The 11,768-nt window shown below is 33.7% G+C and overlaps 1 non-coding gene across 1 annotated transcript; it reads left to right on the top strand.

Annotated features, from left to right (window-relative positions):
• Positions 1–11,306: 11,306 nt before the first annotated feature.
• On the top strand, positions 11,307–11,413 carry LOC120200520. Its single transcript, XR_005523564.1, has one exon. It is a non-coding gene; the product is annotated as a small nucleolar RNA R71 (small nucleolar RNA).
• Positions 11,414–11,768: the final 355 nt, after the last annotated feature.

The following is an 11,768-nucleotide window of genomic DNA, read 5'->3' as shown; positions in this document are numbered from 1 at the left end:
AAAAATTTGGCGTCATCATCTGTACGATGGGCGATGGCATATTTATGCGGATCACAAGAGTCTAAATTACTTGCTGACTCAAAAAGAATTAAATTTAAGACAAAGAAGATTGATTGAGCTTTTAAAATATTATGATTTGATCAACGATTATCATCCCGGGAAGGCTAATGTGGTAGCGGATGCACTTAGTAGCCGAAAAACTTTTGCCGCTCTACGGGCTTTGGATGCGCGTATGTCTTTAAAGGAAGAGGTGCCTTGATTTCTGAAGTTAAGTTAACGCCGATACTTTTGGATTGGGTAAAAGAATTGCAAGATCAAGATGGGAAATGCTTGGCGAGAATGGCACAAGTAGAAAAAAAGAGGTCAAAGACTTCGAAATGAGGGCTGATGAATGTTTATATTATCGTGGAAGACTTTGCATTCCCGATAATGATGAACTAAAGAAATATATTCTTTCAGAGGCATACTATAGTCCTTTAACGATGCATCCAGGCGGAAATAAGATGTATCAGAATTTAAAGAGCCGTTATTGGTGGGCTGGCATAAAAAGAGATGTATCAGAGTTTGTTGCGAGATGTCTGACATGTCAGTAAGTGAAAGATAAACATCAAGTGCCTTCTGGATTGCTACAACCAATATCCATTCCCGAGTGGAAGTGGGAGACAAAGTATTTTCTGAAAGTGTCGCCTTGGAAGAAAGTATTACGGTTTGGGCGCAAAGGAAAGTTGAGTCCGAGATTCATTGGACCTTATGTTATTTTGAAAAGGGTCAGACCAATAGCTTATCAGTAAGCTTTGTCTCATGACATGGACAAGATCCACAATGTCTTTCACGTGTTAATTCTTAGAAAGTATTGATCAGATCCATCCCATATTATCACACAAGAGAAAATAAAGATCTGACCAGTTCTGACTTACGAGGAAGAACCAACGCGGATCTTGGTTAAAAAATGGAAAGAATTGCGTAACAAAAAGATTCCTCTGGTTAACGTACTTTGGCAAAACCATTAGTTAGAAGAAGTGACTTGGGAAAGAGAGAGGACATGAGGAAGCAGTTTCCACACTTCTTCATATCAGGTACTTCTTTAAATTCGAGGACGAATTTTCTTAAGGGGAGAATTGTAATACCCTAAATATCGGGTCAATGACTATATTGAAGAGATTTAAAAGTTGTAGGATTAAATTGAATAAATGGTAAAGTTTAAAAAAGATTTAGGAAATTGTGTTTAAGACCAATTAGTAAAAATGGAAGAATGAAAGGGTATTTTGGTCCTTTAGAAAGAAATGGATTTAAAATTATTTTAATTAGGGTATTTAAGAAGAGAAAAAAGGGGGAAGTTGAAAAACAAGCTAAGTCATATTCTCTTCTCCTTTTTCCCGTGTTCTCGTGCTCTCCTACATAGCCAATGGCAAGGCTTCATCTAGTTAGTTTTATTTCGTTTTTCGTTTGTTCTTGAAACCTTAAGTGATATGTAAGCTTAAGGAAAGTTTAAAGAGGATTAAAACTAAGAGATGGATAATTTATTTGAGATTGAAGAAAATGGGTTTTTGAGTGATTTGTTGAAATATTAGTTTTTATTGATGTTTACAAGTATATTTGACTTGTTAAAGAAGTAAATAAGATATTAGAAGCCTTGGATGTGATTAAAAACATGTTAGAAAAAGTAATATGATTATTGGTTTGGAGTGTTCGTTAGAGAATTTGAGTGTTATAAAAAGCTAAACGGAGGAAATTAGTAGGGTTAAATAATGGTAAGTAATGGTATTGTTGGAGGTAAAAGTAAGAGATTTAAATGAAATTAGGGTAAAAATTGAGCTGAAAAATGAAAAATAGGGATAAGGGTATCGGTACTTGAAGAACTGTGCCGATACTATAGATTTAAATTTGAAGAAATACGATGAACTTTAGTATCGATACTGATGTGGGTATCGGTACTAAGAAGAAAATATCGATACCATGGATTCTAGAATACAGAAATGGTATCGATACTGAAAGGGAGTATCAGTACCATAGTATAAAAGTATTGATGCCACGGTAAGGATACCGATACTATTGAGTCGGGAAAATTTAAGTTAGGATGAATTTTGATAGAAATTGAATATAATAGTAATTTTGAGTATTATTAAAAGTATAAATGTTAGAGAGTATACTAACATTGGTATGGTATGTGTTCTTAATGGATGCTTGTATAGATCATAACCAAGCTCTTGAGTCAAGCAAGAAAAAGGGCAAAGATAAAGTTGTCGAATAGTCAAATATTTATACAGCATACTAGCGAGGCATATCAGGTGAGTGCATTTATTTTACTTGTAATAAAACAAGAAAGACTCGCGCTAAGTCAACTTCAAATGTTTTTTAAATGTATGTTTTACAACATTTTGGTATATTTTCATAACGTATATAGGAATGATATTATGAATAAGTTTTAGAGTATGAACTGTTCTATAATGAAAGTTAAATGCATAACGGTGCATTTTCGGCATAAAAAGGTGACACTAATAAAAGTTAAATGCATAACAGCGCATTTCGGCCTAAAAGGTGCCACTAATGAAAGTTAAATGCATAAGAGTGCATTTTGGCATAAAAGGTGCCACTCATGGTATTCATAAAAGGTGAATGACCATTTCGGCACTTCAATGCAATGCATTTACCTTAAATTTTTATTTAACATACATTGGGCAAAATAAAGGATAATTGGGAAAAAATATACATAAAGATAGGTATGTTGGGCATACAAAGAATAGTTTTGATGACTATATGAACGAAACTTGTTTTTTAACTGACATGGTTGACTGATTTTTATGAAGTATACGATTTAGTTCATACTTCAATAACCATGATATGCTTATGTATGAATTTCAGTTCATTTACATTATATTTGCCTCACTAAGTAAATACTTATCGTGTATTAATTTCATGTGTAGGTAAGAGGAAAGACTAGCCGAGTAAGGAGTGCAGCAGCAGCTATCATCAATCCAAGGTAGACTCATCAATAACAGTAGGATAATCATGTCTATTTTGAAAATTAATTGGCTTGTATTTTGAATTTAAAAAAATGCTCTGGAATGTATTAAAGTGATAATTTTTGGTAATATGTTACAAAGAATGTTTTATTATTATATCAAAATGTTTTGTTTTGTTTTCGAAACAAACTTTTATCGGTTTTACAAATAAGTAAATGTTTTTAAAAGTCATGTGACACCTATGACTTGTGTACGAAAATGTATACGGGAAATGGATGTTACATGAAGTGCGAGATTCATGCTTATTTGGTGATTAGTTCTTCATATATGTTTGATACTCTAGTTGATCAAGCACGAGATGAGGAGAGTACCTTGGGTGAGTTGAGCCATGATGTTCAAGAAAATAGATCAACTGATGTTATAGGTTCCTATGGTCGCTCGATAAAAAGGGATAATAAGTTTACTGATCATAGTAGAGGTGATTATCATAATTTCTGACAAAGACAGACCTATAGAGTTATTCCACTGGGTGTTGGATAAGTTAGACATCCTTAGTGTGATACTTATGGCAAGAACCATAAAGACAAGTACTTGTGTCATTCAGGAGCTTGTTTCTGTTGTGGCGTTGTGGGATATCATGTCAAGGTTTGTCAACAAAGAGTTGATGATAGAGGTATTGTGGCTTCACCGAGTCATGGAGGTGGTAGAGTTGGTTGTGGCCTTCAAGATCATATTTGTGACAAAGGATGAGGTCATGATGGTCCAATTGAGGGAGATGGACCTGGGAGAGTTTAAGTGATCTATAAGCCTTAGGATCATGCCCCTACTGAAGTGATCACAGGTGCCTTTTCTTTAGAATTTTTTCCTTTGGTCTCTTTGATTTATTCTAGTTCTTCACACTCGTATATTCTTAGCCACTTGGTAGATTTGTTGAATATTTTTGTTAGCAACAGCGAAGTAAGAATGGTGGTCACGGGTGCTTTGGGTGAAAGTACTATGGTAGATAAAGTTTATCGCATGTATCCATTAGTCATTCAAGGAGAGGTGTTTCCAGTTGATCTAATGGAATTATCATTTCATGGTTTTGATATCGTTCTAGGAACAAATTGTCTTCTAGAACATCATCTACATTTCGATTTTAAGATCTCGCATGTTATCTTGAATACGCTTGAGGGAATTAAGTTATTGGTTGTTGGTGAAAGGCATGGGTTCCTTTCTAATGTTATTTCTATGTTGGATGCTAGCAAGATGTTGAGTAAAGGTCATGAGGCGTATTTGACTTATATCCTTAATCTGATAGGTATGGAATTACGTGGTAAAGATATTCTGATGGTCAAGGACTTTCCAGATGTATTTCCTGAAGAGCTTCTGGGGTTACCGCTGGATCATGAGGTTGAATTTCGTATCAAGACTTATACCAATTAAGAACTAGTATCCATTTCTCTCTATCGCATGGCACCTAAGGAGTTGAATGAATTGATGATGCAATTAAATGAGTTACTAGATCGTGTGTTCATTCTTCTAATTATTTTTCCATGGGGTGATACTGTGTTATTTATAAAGAAGAATGATAATATGATGCATATGTGCATTGATTATCGTCAATTGAACAAGTTAACGATTAAAAATCAATACTCGTTATAGAGGATTAATGACTTGTTTGGCATATTTTGAGGGGCTAATGTGTTTTCAAAAATTGATCTTAGATCGGGTTATTATCAGTTGAAAGTTGCTGAACCAGATGTAATGAAGATTGTCTGGTGGACGCGTTATGGACATTTTGAGTTTCTGGTAATACCCTTTGGTCTGACGAATGCTCTAGATAATTTCATGATTTTGATGAACCGAGTGTTTTGCTAGTTTTTGGATTATTTTGTTCTAGTTTTTATTAATGATATTATGGTGTATTCGTAAACATAAGAGGAGCATGACTCGCACCTTAGGATAGTTCTACAAGTTTTGCAAGAGAATTAGTTATATGTGAGTGTGAGTTTTGGCTCAAGGAATTGTAATTCTTGGTTCAGTTGGCTTGGACTAAGGATATTCAGATTTATTCGAATAAAATTAAGGCTATAGTAGAGTGGAAACCACCAAAGAGACTACTAAAGCCCATAGTTTCCTCAGATTGGTTGGGTATTATAGTCACTTTGTTGAAGAGTTTTTCTTGATTGCTAAACCTTTAACAAAGTTGTTACAGAAGAACATAAGGTTTGAGTGGACAAAGAAGAGGCAACACATTTTTTAGAAACTAAAGATGATTTTAACCAAAGCTCTGGTGCTAGTGTAGCTAGAATCAAGGGAAAGGTTTCATAGTTTTCTATGACGCATCATTATTGGACGTGGTTGTATGTTGATTCAAGCTGGTAAAGTGGTTACATATATATCAAGGCAGCTAAGACCTCATGCGTGTAATTACCCAACACGTGATTTATAGTTAGATGTTATAGTGTTTGCCTTGAAGATTTGGCGAGTTACTTATATGGTGAGAAGTGTATCATTAACACTGATCATAAGAGTCTCAAATATCTCTTGGCGTAGAGAGAGAGAGAGAGCTAAATTTAAGGCAATAACGTTGGATCGAATTATTAAAAGAATATGATTGTTTAATAGAATATCATATGGGGAAGGAGAATATGGTGGCTGGTGCCTTGAGTCATAAATCGATAGGAGAGTTGCGAGCTTTGTTCGTGCAATTAAGGTTGTAAGTGATGGTGCTTTGGTTGTAGATATTTAGGTTGGACCATTTTGGTCATAACGTATTCGAGAATTATAGTCGTCTAATCGATTGTTAGTGGCTAAGGTTCAGTTGATTCGAGATGGTTCTGAATATGGTTACTCATTGAATAAATAGGGTAATTTATTCTTTCAAGGTCGCATATTTTTACCGAATGATGTAAACTTGATGCGTGAGATTTTGATGGAAGCGCATATTGCTCCTTTCTCAGTACATCCTGGAACTATAAAGATGTACAAGGATCTTCGTGAACTATATTGGTGGCCAGGGATGAAGCATGATATTGTAGAGTTTTTAGGTTGATGTTTAGTCTATCAGCGTGTAAAGGTTGAACATCAATGTTCTTCAGGTTTGTTACAACCAATCAATATTCCTAAATGGAAATGGGAGCCATCACGATCAATTTTGATTTAGGTTTACCTTTAACCCCATCAAAGAAGATTTTGTTTGGGTGATTGTTGTTAATTTTTTAAAAAGTCCACATTTTCTCTCAGTGTGTACGATATATTCATTGCAAAAGTTGGTTGACTTATATATTGATGAGATAGTTTGGTTGCATGGTGTTCCTGTTTCCATTATCTCAAATTGTGATTCTCACTTTACATATAAGTTTTAGAAAAGCTTGCAGGAAGATTTGGGTTTGAGACTTAAGTTTAGCACAACTTATCATCCTCCGACGGATGATCAGTTAGAGCATACGATTCAAATTCTAGAAGATATGCTTCAGGCATGACTTATTGATTTCAACAGATTATGGGAGAGGTATTTTCCATTGGCATAGTTTACTTATAATAATAGTTACCAATCAAGTATTCAAATGGCTCCTTTAGAAGAGTTATATGGGTGGAAGTGTCACACTCCCTTATGTTGCACTAAGTTAGGTGAAGGATAGGTTGTAAGACCTGATTTGATTAAAAAGGTGGAAGAAAAAGTTAAGTTGATCACTGATAGATTGAAAGTTGCCTTTGATTCGGTAAAAGTCCTATACGGATCTAAAGTATCGTGAAATTGAATACAATGTATGAGACCTTGTGTTCATGAATTTTTTTTTCTTGGAAGAAAGTGTTAAGGTTTGGTCGTAAAGAAAAGCTTAGTTTGAGGCTTATTGGTTCGTATGAGGTTATCAAACATGTAGGACCGGTTACGTATCATCTTCGATTGTCTAATAAACTGGAACATATTCATAATGTGTTTCATAGGTCGGTGTTGAGGAGGTATTGTTCGGATCCATCACATGTTGTTCTAATTGAGGATATTGAGGTTCATACCGAATTTTCATATGAGGAGGAACTTGTAAAGATCTTAGCACATGAGGTGAAAGTTCTTAGAAATAAGTCAATTCCTTTGGTGAAAATGTTATGGCGTAATCATAATGTTGAAGAAGCTACATGGGAATCCAAGGAGACAATGAACGTGTAATATTCGTTTTTTGTTTTCATAAGGTAATTTCAAGGACGAAATTTTTTAGGGGGAGAGAGTTGTAACATCCCAAAATTTGATTTAGTAGTTCGGATCAGTAGTTCAGTTAATTTTTGAGATTTTTGGAAAAGTAATAATTTTTAAAATTATAAAGTAGAAATTATTTAGAATATTATTATTGATTTTGACTTAGGATAAATAGATGACTAAATTTAATAATTTTAAAAGTGTGATTTTAATGACCAAATTGGAATAGGATCAAATTATCAAAATCTATAAAGTGATTATACCAAGAGTTGATATTATCTCTTTATTTTCTTATTTTAGTGTAAACTTAAACTTTATACTCTTTTTTTATTTTCTTTTAATTTCCCTATTTTGATTTTAATCTATTTTTTAACATGATTTTAATGTAATTTTCCTTTTACCAAAATTAGATAAAATTTTCCCTAATAATTTTGTTATTCATCCAAGCAGGTTATTTTATCTTGTCTTCTCTAATGGCTAAAGCCTTCATTCCCTTTTCTTCCAAATAATTTGCTGATTTTGTTTTCATTCAATCCATTCCCAAACTTAATTTTTAATCTTCCATTTCTTTTCCTCACTGTGGATGTACTCTAGCTTGGTGGAGTCTCGTTATTTTCCTTCCTTGATAATCTTTCTTATTCTTCAATTAATTTCTAGCCAGGTAAACTTTCTTTTATTGGTTCCTTTATGCTTCGCCGATTAAAAGAGATTCTTTCTATTTTGATTATTGATAGTTTTCATCGCAGTATTGATTTTTGAATGATTAAAAAATTATTTTCATAATTAATTAAAGAACGAATTTTCTTGATATTATTTGAGGGTTTTATTATGATAAATTATATTTTACTGATGAATTTAATATTGTGTTAAAACAGTTCATTGTTGATGCGTATAATGAGCATTTTGGTTATGGTAGAGGTGAATGGTTGTCCATTCTTTTATAATGAGCATTGGTGATGTTAGTTGAATGATAGGTTGGTAAGTATATTAGGGATATTAATATTGAGTAAATGATCTGAGTTAGTATTGGATTCATTATGCAAGCATTTCATGATGATAATTAAGTATGATTTTGTGATGCCTATATGATTTTGTAAATTTATGTTTACAAGCTATTAATTTAATTATGGATGAGTAAAGATAGACAGTTCATTGTTATATTTGGGTTGATCATGACAACTACTTTAGTTTGAAAACTATGTTCTAGAAATGAATAAGTATATGTACATGCTATGCATCACTTGGAAACTATCTATGGTAAACTTGACTTAGTTAGCAATTGCTCTCAATGGGACCTTGGATAAGAAAGGCATACTTAGGAATGAGTACTCAATTTTTTGAAGTGCGATTGAAAGGGATACGAGGTAGGGTTTGTACGTTGAGCTTTACTCTGAGAAGTATACTATGTTAGGTTGGTGCATTGAGATTTTCTCTGAAATGTGGAAGTTAGGACCTATGTGAGTCCAAATGAAAACGAGTGTTATAGAGTATGTTTATCCATTGATAAGTTGTGTTTCGAACAAATGCCAATGGTCTTAAATAAGATTAATATGTCTGATGTGCGTGGATTTCTGAAAAAGGTAAGGGTGCATGTGTGAATGTGTGTTGCATTATTGAAAATGAGATTATCAAGCATCTTAACATATTCAAATTAATTTAAATGTTATGTTAAGTGTAATGAAACGTTATGCTCTTGAATAGGTAAGAATGAGTTATGAATTGATGAGGATTATGTAATGTTTAGGGCACTTCCATTTATTTTATTATGTGCATTATAATATAAGGTATAAGCATTCACTGCCTTTAGAATCATACTTCATTGTATAATTTTTTTAACTAGAAGTTGGTTCAGTGGTGTGAAAGCATTACTTGGTGGTGATCAAATAAGATTCGACTTTTATAAGAGTATGTGAATCATGCATTGCCTTAGAGGAAATGTGGGGATTTTGTGAATGGACTTTCGTTGAGTTTTGGATGTTTCCAAGTTTTGTAAATAATATGGTGATGGTTTGGTCTTTTGATTTTCTTGTTAGCATGTTATGTTGGTGATGATGTCTTGAGTACATGTTAATTTTTGTTTTCATGTTAAATATAATATGAAAAGGTTTCTATGAACTCTAATAAGTTTTTGAATGGCTTAGACAAATTAATTTGAGTATATATAATACATTAGTGCCTTAGGAAGGATGAAACGAAAGGTTTTGCATCATTTGGCTAGGTGACTAATGAAAAAGTAAGTTGTATATGTAAATTTTGACTTTTTATGCAAGTTTCCATTATGAAGTGTTGATCGATGTTTTGAAGCTTGCTACGAGTCTATTATGATCCATATGAAGTGGTTTGAGCATGTTCATATAAGTATCTAGACCATAGGAAAGATTTGATGAATGTTTGGTAGCTCATTTTTGCATGTTCATATGAATTTCTACAGATTTCTAGAAAAGGGATCGATCCCTTGGAGAAATGATCAACACATTCATACAAAGGATTGATCCCTCTGCCTAATGTATCGATCCCAGACCTACATTAAAAGTAATGTGTTCATTATTCAAATGCATAGTAAGTTCCCCTTTTTTCCACATCTATCAAAGTTTGGCCTGTGGAGAGAAATGGGCAGCCAAGTATGATGGGAACGTTTTTGTCAACTTCGTAATAAAAAATGATTAAGTCTGTGGGAAAAAAACTTGTCTACTTGAACTAGCATATTTTCCAAGATGCCACTAGGATGCACAGTGGATCGATCAGCAAGTTGTAAAGTGGTGGTGGTAGGCCTTGCTTATCTACTTCCAATTTTTTTTTAAATTTTGACAATGGCATTAGATTTATGCTATCACCCAAGTCACATAATGTTTTTCTTACAAATTATTCGCCAATAATGGAAGGAATAGTGAAACTCCCTAGATCTTTGAGTTTTGGTGGAAACCAACTTGTAGCCATAACACTACATACTTTAGTGAGTACGATAGTTTCAAATTCTCCAAATCTTCTCTTCTTCGAAAGAACTTCCTTTATAAACTTGATGTAATTTGGGTTTTTCTCCAAAGCATCAATCAACAAGATATTGATAGTCAGTTGCTTGAACACCTTAATAAACGTTCGGTATTGCTGATCCTCCTTAGTTTTCTTGAACCTTTGAGGAAAAGGATGCGAAGGTCATTGATTTATTTGCCTGAACATTGGAGGTGGCACTGCGTCGGAAAGTATGGTCGATATTGCAGTTAGCAATGGCCCAGAGTTGTTGCATTGTCCAATTTCTTTAGCTATAACATCGACAGTAGGTGTTTTAAGGTCAACTTCCATGCTCTTGCCTTTATCATTCCTTGCAACCCCTTCATCATTTTCTTTCTTAGGTTCCTCGATAGGCTTCCCAATGTGGACACCACGTCGAGTTGTAATGGCCTTGCAATGTTCATTGCATTGGGCTTTCACTTGTTGCTTTGGATTCTTAGTATCAATAGACATCATTCCTTGTGGTCTACTATTCGAAGCATTTTCCAATTGATAAACATGATTATTTAAAGATCTTAATGATGTTAATTGACTTGCCATGTATTCCTTCATTAATGCTTTAAGAGATATAAGATTGGGTGTTTGAGTTGAAGATTGTCCTTGATAATTTTGATGTTGTTGTGGCTCTGTAGCTTGTTGATGTAACTGATGATATTGCATCAACTGTTGTTGATTATAATGTTGCTGAGGATTGGCAACATTTTGACTTCTCTAGGACAAGTTGGGATGGTTGCGGTGATTAGCATTATAAGTGTTGCCATAGGAATTGTTATTCCTACATAGTATTAGAATTCGAGGTTTTGAGGGCATTATTCATAGTTGTGATTATCACCATAATAAACACAAAAAAGAATATATGTGGTTTTTACCTCATAAATACCCCATGGTTTTTGTACCTTTTTCACCATATCTGTCAATATGGTGATTTGAGAAGCCATGGAATTGAACGTATCTATATCCATTACTACAGAATTCCGTCTACCAAATATATTCCTCGTATTGGGGTATTGGTAATCATTGTTCTATATTCTCTCCAGAATATCATAATCTTTATTATATATTTTATCCATTAATGCTCCATTGGAAAAAGCATCCACCACTATATGAGTTTGCATCAACCCATATAGAACATTTCCATTTGCGTCCAATGTGAGAATCCATGTATTGGACATTTACGCAATAAGTCTTTGAATCTCTCTCATGACTCATACAAGTTCTCTTCTTTTAATTGCTTAAAATATGTCAAGTCATTTCGTAGATTTGTATTCATATTCGACGGATTTAATCGCATCAAAACAATTTTATGCTAGCTCGTTCTAGGATGCTATAGCACCAGGTGACTGCAAATTCAACCATGCTCTAGCTTTAATTAGTAGTGAATAAGGGGATTTTTTAGCTTTAGTGCTTCTTTATGAACTCCTTGTTGAACAAATGAATCACACATTTCCATAAATGATAGAAGGTGTGCTCGAGGATCCTCAGTTAATGAACCACTATATTGTCCAATGGATTGTAACATTTCAAACATCATCAGTTTAAGCTCAAAATTGGCAGCATGAATTGTTAGTCGTAAAATTCCAAGGTGTAAATTATCGAGTGTTGGCACCACGTGCTCC

Source organism: Hibiscus syriacus, unplaced genomic scaffold (genome assembly GCF_006381635.1).
Source record: "Hibiscus syriacus cultivar Baekdansim isolate YM2019G1 unplaced genomic scaffold, ASM638163v2 tig00005974_pilon, whole genome shotgun sequence".
NCBI classification, from domain to species: Eukaryota; Viridiplantae; Streptophyta; class Magnoliopsida; order Malvales; family Malvaceae; genus Hibiscus; species Hibiscus syriacus.
The sequence above is the reverse complement of the archived record's forward strand: the minus strand, read 5'-3'. Positions and strand labels throughout refer to the sequence as shown.